An 11,256-nucleotide genomic window follows, 5' to 3' on the forward strand; every position below is an offset into this window, starting at 1 on the left:
AGAGTCCCTTCTGAGGATGGGCTAGAAGGGTCAGCAGCTCTTAGAAATTTGACACATACTTGTGATGGATAGTGAGAGCTTAAGATCCTCTGCCCAGAAACAAAGTGTCAGAGCACAGAATCTAGCCTGGTAAAGGATACCATAGACTATGTTCAAGACAAAGGGGCTAGAAATGTCACTCATTTAGGAGAATACTTACTTGCCTAAGATGCACAAAGGCCTGGTTTGATCTCTAGCACCATATAACCTGATAAAGCACACCTGTAATTCCAGAACTGGAGAGATGGACGCATAAGGGTCAGAAGTTCAAGATTAAGGTCATTCTTAGCTACATAGTGAGTTTGAGGTCAGCCTGGGCTACATAAAACCTGTCTGAGGGGAAAAAAAGACAAATTGCTATAGAATCTTCCAGGATACAGCAAGGAGAAGGGAGCCTGACACACAAAAGGGGGAAAGGTCACTCCTGGCCTCATCTGAAAAGTCAACCCTAGAGACTCATCTCTTTCTGCGACTATGAAGGGCCTGATCCCACACCAGTCAGTATTAATTCTCCATGCATACCTTGTCTGCCCAAAATTCACTTCCTGTCTGTTGGTAGCCACAATGCCCATAGAGCCCCACTCTTCTGTAGAACCCGGGGCAACCTGTAGTGCTAAAGGAAATCTCAGGAGAGTGCCACGGTCCTCCATAAGCAACAGGTCCACGAAATACAAGAAGCAAGACCCAGGAACCAGGCAGACCCATGAGCATCAGCAAAGTGAAGAGGGCAGACCGTTCTGAAGGCATCTAATGGCCAGCCTGAAAGTAGAACACACTGGAGGCCCATCCTGAGATAGTTTTAATCAGAGTGACAGACAGGTAAGAATTATGGAGAAGCAGGTACAGGATCGAGTACTAGTGTGGTAGACTGGGTACACAGCAGTAAATCGCTTAGATTAAACCCTGGCTCTGGGTCATTCTGGGGGTGGGGGGTAAGAAGAGAAAAAAATCTAGTCTCTAGGCCTCAGTTTCCACATTTATGGAATGGGAATAGTATTTTCACACTCAGAGGATCATTCTGAGGGGTAAGTGAGGAAATGTGCACAGCATCTGTCACCCAGTCAGATGTCGGCCGGATTAGTCTAAGATGGAGGCCCAGGTCGACACATCTAAGGGAAACATGGCCTGGAGAGGGACAGTTAGCTGACAGAGCCAGCTGGGTGTGCAGCACACGTCTAAGAACCTAAGGCACTAGGGCCAGAGACACTCTGTCCTGGCTGTTTTGTAAAAAGCAATGTCGTTTTCCAAGCCCTGTACAGACTGAGCAGCCAGGGCCCTTAGCTGCAAAAGATCAGGTAACCCAGCTTGGATCACTGGATCAGCGTGGCCCAAGTTCAAAGACAGTTATTTCTCCATATTTCCCTCCCAGAGGGACCTCACCTTCAAAACTTACTTTAAAAAAAAAAAAAAACACAAACCACTATCTCTAGTATTTTCTACTTAGAGTTTCAGGCTGCTGGCTCTCTTCCATCTCTTATTTTGCAAAGTGTTCCCCAAACCTTCCTTCTAGACCCTTCAAACAGGCAGGCCACAAAGGATTTCTACCCCTCTCCTTCTCTCCCTCTCTGCCTCCCAGTGCCATTCTCTGCCCTCCCCCAACAGCCGGGGTCCTATAATCTTCCAACTCTGTCACATAAAGCCTTCATTCAGGGATCCTCATACATATTTTCCTGTTAATAACACCCACCCTTCTCCCCGGAAAGTTCCCATTAGCAGTGCCTTGAGTGCTCAACACACAGCGAGGCACCACATTAACCTTTTAACACAGTATATTCTATCCCAGCTCTTCAGACTGCTGTCATCAAGGAGGTTGGTGTGCCTTCTCCATACTCTAAAAAACAAGTCTAGCAAGGGACAAATAAGAGCATTTCTCTATACATGCCTGTTTCTGAATTCCCTGGGCACCCCCCCGACCCCACCTCTTGGGAGGCTAACAAACCCATTGGTTGGATCAGTTTTCCTGGTGAGACTGCTCCTGGTTTTCCTCACTACAGAGAGAAATCTATGGTCTGCTTCTAACACATATATATCTAGTCTTCTTCAGGACAGAAGTTGAATACTTAAACCCCATCCCACCTCCAGCTGTCTCACAAACCCAAGGAGAGGCCAACCAAGAACACACAATGGAGCCATCTAAGAGCAACTGAAGATCAACCGGCCCAAGGACTAGAGAAGGCAGAAGAAAGGGTGTCTACCCACCAGCAGAAATGTGCCCGCCCATGCTTCTGTGGGTTAGGCTATGCTCATTCTCTGCAACAAGGAACTGAGGGGATAATCTGAACATCCATCTGTGGTCAGCTGTACTCCCTAGCTAACCGGTATTGGAAGACTATTTCTCTCTTGTGGAGATACTAATTCACAGGATATCCTTAAAACTAGAAGGGACCTCAGGAATTATCTCTCCAATGGTCTCATCTTACAGGTCATGAAACAGAGCTTCTGATGAAAATACCCGGGCAGAGGAGGAAGATCATCAGAGCTGGGCAGAAAGCTGCTTCTCTCTGCACTTTTCTCATATACCACATGATTCTGTGTCTTTGCTGTGGTTATTTACAGAAGGCAGATTTTCAAAGGCTTATTTATTTTTATTTTGCATGTGTGAGTGTTTTGCCTGAATGCAAGTCTGAGCAGCATGTGCATACAGTGTCTAAAGAATCAAACCCCCTAGGACAGGAGTTATAGATGGTTGCGAGCTGCCGTGTGGGTGCTGGAAATCAAGTCAGGGTCCTCTGGAAGAGCAGTGAATGCTCTTAACCACTGAACCACTTTTCTGTCCCAGAATGTATTTTTTTAAAAAAAACTAAAACATGAAGAAGAACTGAAAGGAAACAGTGTTGTTGTTTTTTTTCTTTAAAAAATAATTGTATACGAGTGTTTTTAGAGGTAACCTACATATCTGAATTGTTTCAGACAATAAGAAAATGTTTGAGAACAAGAAGTCACTTGGCTATGGCGTGGGGAGGGGCTAAAGTCAGGTGGAATAGCCCAAGGTGGGAAGCTTATGTATTAGAGGCCGAACAGATCATGCAGAGAAGAATAAGGCTGAAAAGAACACTCATGAAACAAGACACCTGAGGCACCTGGAGAGGTACACTGAATGACGAAATATACGGGTTCTTAATGCTACTGAAGTTATTATACTAAGGACACTGAGATAATGACCTCTATTAGCAGGTGACTTGCAAATTTTCTTTTCTTTTTCCTACTTAAAAGTCTCTTCCTTTATTCCAATTGTGCTTTAAAGTATTTATTGAGTGGAGAGAAAAGAAGGAATGTTGAAAGATGAAACAGATGTTGAGTCAACGGTTTTCTTCCAAGTTCTGGCAGACATCAGGACTTTATGTGTGTGGCTCAAACTTCAGCTCTCCTGCTGGCCTTGATGGAGCAATGCCTTGTTGTAGTTTCTTCAGTTCCAGTACAGCCTGCTGACACTCCTGCTTCTGGGCCTCAAGGTGGTCGTGCTGGCGCTGCAGCTCCTCCTTCTGCTTCTGCAGCTCGTCTGCCCTCTTCTTAAGCTTGTTCTCTTGCATAGCAATCATACTTTCATACCCTTTAAGCTCTTCCTCAGTGAATAACTGTTGCTGATCCAGTGTCTCCCAGCTATCGAGCTCCAGGAATTCTTTCTTCTCTGTAGCTCTCAGGAATTCCTCCAGAGTCACCAATCGGTCTTTGTTGTTATTAATCTGATTAAAGGGAAATACAAAGGCAACATAAGTAAATCTTCCATACTTTTAAGGTATAAATCTTCTTAGGAATGCCACTTGGTAAACATTCAGCTATTAGGAACAGGTTAATGTACACAGAAACGGGAAGGAAAGTGAAGAAAAGTACTCCATTTTCATGGAATAAAGGAACACCACATATTTTCTCATTCAGTCCCCATAAAACCATATCATATGCTGTTGTTTTGGCCATGTTAGGGCTCTGCGTATGGACACAAACCTAAAAATGGATGAAAGCAAAGATTTTAATTCAATAATAACACCAAAATTCATCCAGTGATCCAACTTCCAACATCTTTCCCAATAGAAATAATAACGTTTTGGTGTAGAGCTTTAACCAGAGAGCTACATTGGAAACCTTATTTTTGACTTGTCATATTGATGTGTCTAGCATCACAAGCCAGAAACGCTCTAGTCTCCTCACCTTCCTCTGGGCCTCACATTCTCATTTTTAAGAACTACAAAAACTTGGGCTTTCGTTTGGTTCCAATCTAATCAAAATGATTTGAGAGGTTCTTTAACGTTCCCACATGAAGAGAAGGGCTCATGCCCCAGTTCCAAAGCTAGACTATGAGAGTCTTCATGGAGATTCTAGAGTCTAGAAACTAGAATGTATGCTTCCCACCTGATTTGAACTGGAATTTAGATTCATTTTCAGAAACGATAGAAAATATTTCAACTCAATTTCTTCATTCCTGTCTACTTATTAAGTAAAATATTTCCAGTATAATTGAGCTCTACCTATGTTATTTTTCTATTGCTGTGAAAAGACACCATGATCAAAGCAACTTATTTTTAAAAATCATTTAATTGGGAGCTTGCTTACAGTTTCACAGAGTGAATCATGACCAGCAGGTTGCCAGACAGGGCACTGTTGCAGTAACTAAGAGCTTCCATATTAAGACAACAACTAGAGTCAGAAAAAGAAAGAACTAACTGAAAATGGTATGGACTCCTGAAACCTCAAAGCCCATCCCTAGTGACACACCTCCTCCAACAAGGCCACACCCCCTCATCCTTCCCAAACAGTTCCACCAACTGTGGAACAAGCTTTCACACGTATGAACCAAGGAGGGCCAGTCTCTTTTCAAACCACCACAAGTTCCAAAAGTCCAGACAGTTTCTCTCTTAAAAGAATGGATCATTACATATATGCATATTGAGAAATTAACAATGAGCTGACTAAAAGTTTACATTCTCTTACTAATGTTGTCTATTCCAGGGGAGATGATTAGATACATAACAACTTCCCTAGGGGGTATATTTTGCTTTCTATCATGATTACAGCACAAATGGAAATTAATCTCTCCCTACAGATGACTCCAAAGCTCTGTGTGCCTTAAGAAACTACAATATTGAACTAGCTAATGCCAATTTGCAAGTTCTAAGATGACAAGAATTGAACTGTTTCCAGAAGATTTTAATAGGTCTAATTGATCCCAATATAATGTTTATGGTTTTAAAGGATAGCAAAAAGGACAGGAAGAGATTGGAGAGGACATGAAAAATCTCAAATTTCCTAAAGAGGAGTTTCCTCAGCAAGATTATTTTTGTCAAGTTTTTTTTTCCTCCAACCGGAATTCATATTTTATTCAAAAGAAATGATAAACAACCCATTCTAAGGTGTTATTTTTAGATGTTTTTAATTTGCCGTGTCTAATACACAACTTAAACTGTTTCCATGTAGGGCGCAACAGTGCCTGAAAACAAACACGTTCCTGTTCCCTTTAAGGTGGGTGGATCAAAGACCGTCTAGGCAGATAAGAGGGCTGCAGAGGCTGTGTGGTTCCGGCCTCTCAGACAAGGAAAGGGAAGGCTCTGGGAATCCTGGCCATGAGGAATTTCTTGCCTAAGATGCCAAAACAATTGTTGGTAAATGCTGCCTGAGGTTTGCTACATTTCACATCTTGGTCTTCAAAGCCCACAGAAGCAAAAGCTGCCCGGGCAAGGTTTTGAAACCCAAGTTGCATTTATTCTTGGCCAAGCCTAGCAGTCCAGTTCCTGAGATGAGGATGGGGAGAGCCAAACTGTTGAAATGACTTACCATGATTTCTCCATCACTGGAACTCCTTAGAGAAGAAGTTTAAAAGCAATTCTCCAGCAGAATGTGGTATCACATGCCTGTAGTCCTAGCACTTGGGAAGCATAGGCAGTGGGATGGGTTCAAGTTCAAGACTACCCTGTTCTACATAGTGAGTTCCATGCCAGCCTGGAATTTGTTGCAATGCCCTGTTCCACAAGACACCCCCACACATCCCAAAGAAGAGGAAGGTTTTAAAAATACAGATTTGAAATAAAACTAAAACGCTTTGTGTTTTCATAGGCCTAAAGTACTCTGGATACTGAACCCCTAGCCTTTTCATTTGGTGATGAAGAACAAACTGAGGTCGAGTGCCCTTTTCACAGTGGTGGTAGCTGACATCCACTACCAAGGCATTAAAGCATGCACAAGAGGCAGATCACAGCTTTCCTAACACAGAAGAGCCTCAAAGTTGATTTAATGTTCTTGCTTGTTTGCTTGCCTTTTATGATAGTGTGCCCTCATAAATCTGAGCCAACCTTGACTTTTCATAATACAACTAGAGATAACCATTCTGAGATCTTTGATATGATCCAGGGGTGAGCAACACCACCACCTGCATCCCACACCCACCAGTCCCTGGACTGCCATCATGTCTGAGAAACAGCAATGAAAAGTTATCAGAGGTAAACATCAAAGCTAAAGAAAGAACTAACTAAACTTTTGTTTTGGTTGGTTTGGTTTGGTTTTGGGTTTTTTGTTTGTTTGTTTGTTTGTCTGTTTGTTTGTTTTAAACTTTTACATTGTTGAACACAAATCAGTGTGTGTTCACACTGTGTGATTTGAATGAGAATGGCCTCCATATTGAATTCTTGGTCCCCAGTGGGTGAAACTGTTTGGGAAGGATTAGGAGGTGTGGCCTTGTTGGAGGAGATATGTCATGGGGGCAGGGGGAGTGGTGGCATGATCTTTGAGACTTCAAAAGCTCAAGAAATTCCCAGTTAGCTCTCTGCTTCATGCTTCTGGATCAAGGTGGATCCTACTTTCAGATATGAAACTCCCTTCTTTTCCCTTCACTGAGTTGGTTTTTAACCTCCTCTCTCCTTCCCCTACCACCCACCCCCCAAACAAAACAATGTACAACTCTATGTTGCACATATGTACGACTCATTACTTTTTTGCTTATTTGTTTGTTTGTTTGGTTGGTTTTGGTTTTCATTCAAACCAACCACTTATTTTTAACTTCCAGAGATGTATTTGCCAAGGGAAGCTCATCCCCAATGACAGATAGAAACCAGTATCACTTTCTAGAATTAAATCATAAATCAGGCAAACACATAGCCATCAAACTTTTAAAATCTGTATCTGTTAGGGGAAAAAAAAGCCCCAACCAAACAAAAAAACCAAAGAACCACTGGGCTGGAAGACGTCTTAAAAGTTTATGAACTGAAATGAAGCGTGACCCTCACTGGACACATAGTTCTGTGGAAAGCGGGGTGGGAACAAATTGAAAATTACAGGACAGACACAATATGGAGAGCTGGGGGAGTATGAGAGCTCTTTATGGCGAGGACATGACCATGAAACCGCATGTTTCTATAAAAATACCACTCTTCCAGGGAGATCTGTATTTATTTTGGTCCTCTCTCACGCTACCCTCTGTCACCCAAAGTTCTCAACAGCCTCGGTGTGTGAGCACATCCTCCAAGGAAGGAGGTGTCACCATACCTTTCTCAGGTAAGATGCCTATCAGTTTCACCTCAGACAAAGGAACTGGAAGGGTCTGCTGTGGTATAAATACGCTTCTCAGGGGGTTTCTCCTCCCTGGATTTGTTATTATTGTCTATTTGTTTGATCAGTCTCTCTGGCAGCCATCGTGCGGCATCTGCCGTTTGGGAATATATGCAGACAGATCCTCTTCCCCAGATAAGCACTGGATCTGGCCCATTCCAGGTTCCAGTTAATGGGTCTTTCCAGAGGACTGTTGCAAAATTCTTTTTAGTATTAGGATGCCAGAATCTATCTGCAGCAGATTTTCCTTCAGAATCTAAAGATTTGTGATTAGTAGGAATCAATGGAAGTAACAATAGTTGAGCTATCCTCCTTCCTGTAGGAATAGTGACTATATTCTGTATTGCCTTGGCCATTACCTTAATCTCACCTTGATAATCATTGTCTATAACTCCAGGAAAAATTTGTAGTCCCTCCATAGTAGCACTGCTTCTTCCCACTATCAGGCCAAACACATTTGGATAGAGTGGTCCAAACACTCCAGTGGGTAAGGCCTGAGGTCCCATTTCTGGGGTTAATACTGTGTGGGTGGCAGAACTGAGGTCCAGTCCTGCACTTCCTGGTGTTGCTCGACTAAGTTCTGAAAGGGGTTGTTGTTTGTCGGTATGAAACTGACTGCCCCATAAGCCTGCTTTGGCTTGTATTGGTTCGGGGCCTGGGGCTGGCCCCTGTTCCCGTTTCCCTGATTATAGGAAAGGGTGTTTCCTTGTGCATCTGTCTTGGACCTACATTCACTAGCCCAATGCCTTCCACGTTTGCAACGTGGGCATAGCCCAGGCTGTTTTCTGGGCTGTCTCTGGGTTAACTCATTTTCTGCTTTGCAATATTTTGAAAAGTGTCCAGGCTTGCCACATTTAAAACAGGCCTTTTTGTCTCTACTTGCCAAAAAGTCTCTTACTGATTGTCCTTGCATGGCGGCTGCCATAGCTAAGCCCTGTTGGTAGGAGGGCCCTATATCAGAACAGAGTCTGATATACCCAGTAAGGTCTGTCTTTTTCCTGTAGGGTCTAATGGCTGCTTGGCAGGCAGAATTGGCATTTTCATATGCAAGTTGTTTCACATAATCTGCACCTGCCTCTACATTACCAAAAATCCTCCCTGCTGTTGTCATTAATCGATGAACAAAATCAGAAAATCGTTCATCAGGTCCTTGTCTGACTGAGGTCAAAGATGCACCAGGGTCTCCCTTTACTGGGAGTTTGCGCCAAGCCTTCATGGCCGCATTTTGAATTTGAGCGAATAAGCCTGGGTCATATTGCATCTGGTTATCACTAGAAGCAAATTGCCCTTCTCCTACTAAGGCATCAAAGGACCAACCATTACCTGCCTGAATGTTTCTCCTAGCTGTCTCTTTACAATTCTCATGATACTCTGATTTCCAAATAAGATAGTCACCACCGCTAAGAACTGCTCTCACTAGAGTATCCCAATCACCAGGAGTCAGCCACTCCTCTGCAACAGATTCCAAGATTGCAAGAGTAAAGGGAGCAGTGGCACCATATTGTGACACTGAATTTTTTAATTCTTTAATAATTTGAAAGTTAAACCCTGTGTGATGTCTCCACACAACTCCTTGAGGATCTCTAGTCTCTGATACAGGGAAAACCTTAACCTCTCTCTCCTCTGGCTGATCTGTGGCTGAACTGAAACCAGAGGACAGGGGGTGCCTTTGGACTCCAGGTTGAGGAACTCGAGGACCTGAGGAATTTTCCTTGCCCTCTCGAGACCTCTTCCCTGTCTTTAATTTTTGTATCTGATTAATTAAGTCCTGATACTCTTCCTCTAACTCTATTTGTTGTTTAAGGAGAGAAATTTGTTGTTTAAGAAAAGAAATTTTGTCCTGCAACTCCTTTCTGTGATCTTCGACCACCATCTCCATAGCAGGAGTGTCTGGAGGTGGAGGAGCATAGGGAGGGGGCCTTCGGGAAGAAGGCCATTCAGGATCAAAATATTTGGCTGCCTCTTCCTCTAGGTCAGCACAATCTGGCTCTGACAAATTGATTACTTCAACCTTTGGTCCTATTTTGGATTCTATGTGTTTCTTTTTCTTTTGGACATGAAAGGCAACATTTAAACAGCGAAACAAAAGCAGACAATTGATACACGTAAACAGCAAGCAACAGAACAAAACCACAGAGTTGAGTTCAGGCTGACTTATTTCTTGCCCCATTATTACTATGACTTACTGGTCTCCACACGGCAGTTTTCTGTGGCAATCACCTCTATTTCACCTCTGAATTTTCAGTCAATCCTCCTTCCAGTAACGTCCCTCACTGGGTCTCTGGTTCTTGCTGCCCCACGTCTGGGCGCCACTTTGTAACGGCCGTTTCTTTTGTAACGGCCGTCGGGTTCTGCTACTTTGTAAAGGCCGGCCGGTGCTGCTGCTCTGGTCGGCAGGTCAGGGTCTAGCAAGAGAGAGTGGGGACGGAGGAAGGGGAAAAAAGGGGCGAGAGACGCAAAAGATAGATACAAGCCAGAGTCCGGTGGAGTCTCTTCAAGTCTTCTTTATTCTCTTCTCTTCTTACTATATTCTCACTCCTTCAGTCTCCTGACACCTCTCACTTTCTCTCTCCTTCCTCTACTTCCTACTTCCTACTACCTCCTACTATTTACTACCTCCTACTTTCTACCTCTACCTCCTCGACTCCTCTACTCTTCTACTCTTCTACTCCCCTATAGAAGGGAAATCCTGGGTATTTATACCCTTTACCACGTGACTTGCCCTCGTGGACAATCTCAACTGAAGCCACTACGTCACGTGCCTTGTAGCCATGGATACCAGGAGCACCTGGCAGCTGGGGGCACTAAACAGTGTAACAAGATGTTTATCAGAGTGCGCTCAGCTATTGCAGGCTGTTGAAACAAGTCTCTTGTCAGGGTATATGGCTCGAGATGGCTGTAAAGATGATAGCCACTTTCGGCTAAGAGTCGGCTCCCAACACACACACTGAAATCCTATTCCCCATCCCCCACCAAGGTGACAGACAGTACAGGGAAGTGGCTAGTTGACCACTTTTAAGACATAGAAGCAGAGCCTCCTAGAAGGTGCTCTCTGAGCAGGGCTCACTGGTACCCTCTGTGTCAACACAGTAGCCTCCAGATGTACTCCTGTCCTTTATAAACAACCTAGGACTCTGCTTTTGCAGTTTTCTGTCAAGTCCTTAGCATTTTATTATCTTCAGTGTGGAAAATGCCAGTGAGGAATAGCATACTCTTGTCTGTGTTCCAAAAAGCACAGATCCAAATTAGTAAAGCAAAAGCTGGTCTTACTTCCTCATTGTCAGAAAGAAAAATAGAGGCCTGGAGAGGAGAGACGTTCTAGAACTCACTGAGTTGTACATGGCAGTGTCGGAGCTAAGCACAGATCTCTTGGCCCACGGTCCAGTTTTTAAGGTCAGGATGTGATGAGAAGTTGGCGGAGGACAGGGGTGGTAATATACATCTGAAATCTCAGCACTTGGAACACTGAGGCAGGAGGATCCCATGTTTGAAGCCATGTACATTCTAAGTTTACAACCAGCTCAGGCTTACATACCTGTCTGAGAAGAAAAAAACTACTTTCTGAGAACAGACAACTTCTCCCTCCTCCTTTACAGCCCATAGCCTAGAAGTCTGAGGACTAGCCCTGGAACTCATGTTGGAAACCTAATCTGAGAGTCATATGCTAATATCAAATGGGACCTT

The 11,256-nt window shown here is 43.7% G+C and overlaps 1 long non-coding RNA gene across 1 annotated transcript; it reads right to left on the bottom strand.

Moving 5' to 3' along the window:
- Positions 1-3,242: 3,242 nt before the first annotated feature.
- Positions 3,243-9,803, bottom strand: LOC114636176. Its single transcript, XR_003713572.1, has 2 exons — positions 9,759-9,803; positions 3,243-3,722 (listed from the first exon to the last, which is right to left on the bottom strand). It is a non-coding gene; the product is annotated as an uncharacterized LOC114636176 (long non-coding RNA).
- Positions 9,804-11,256: the final 1,453 nt, after the last annotated feature.

The sequence above is a fragment of the Grammomys surdaster genome, unplaced genomic scaffold (genome assembly GCF_004785775.1).
Source record: "Grammomys surdaster isolate TR1022 unplaced genomic scaffold, NIH_TR_1.0 99, whole genome shotgun sequence".
Taxonomy (NCBI): Eukaryota; Metazoa; Chordata; class Mammalia; order Rodentia; family Muridae; genus Grammomys; species Grammomys surdaster.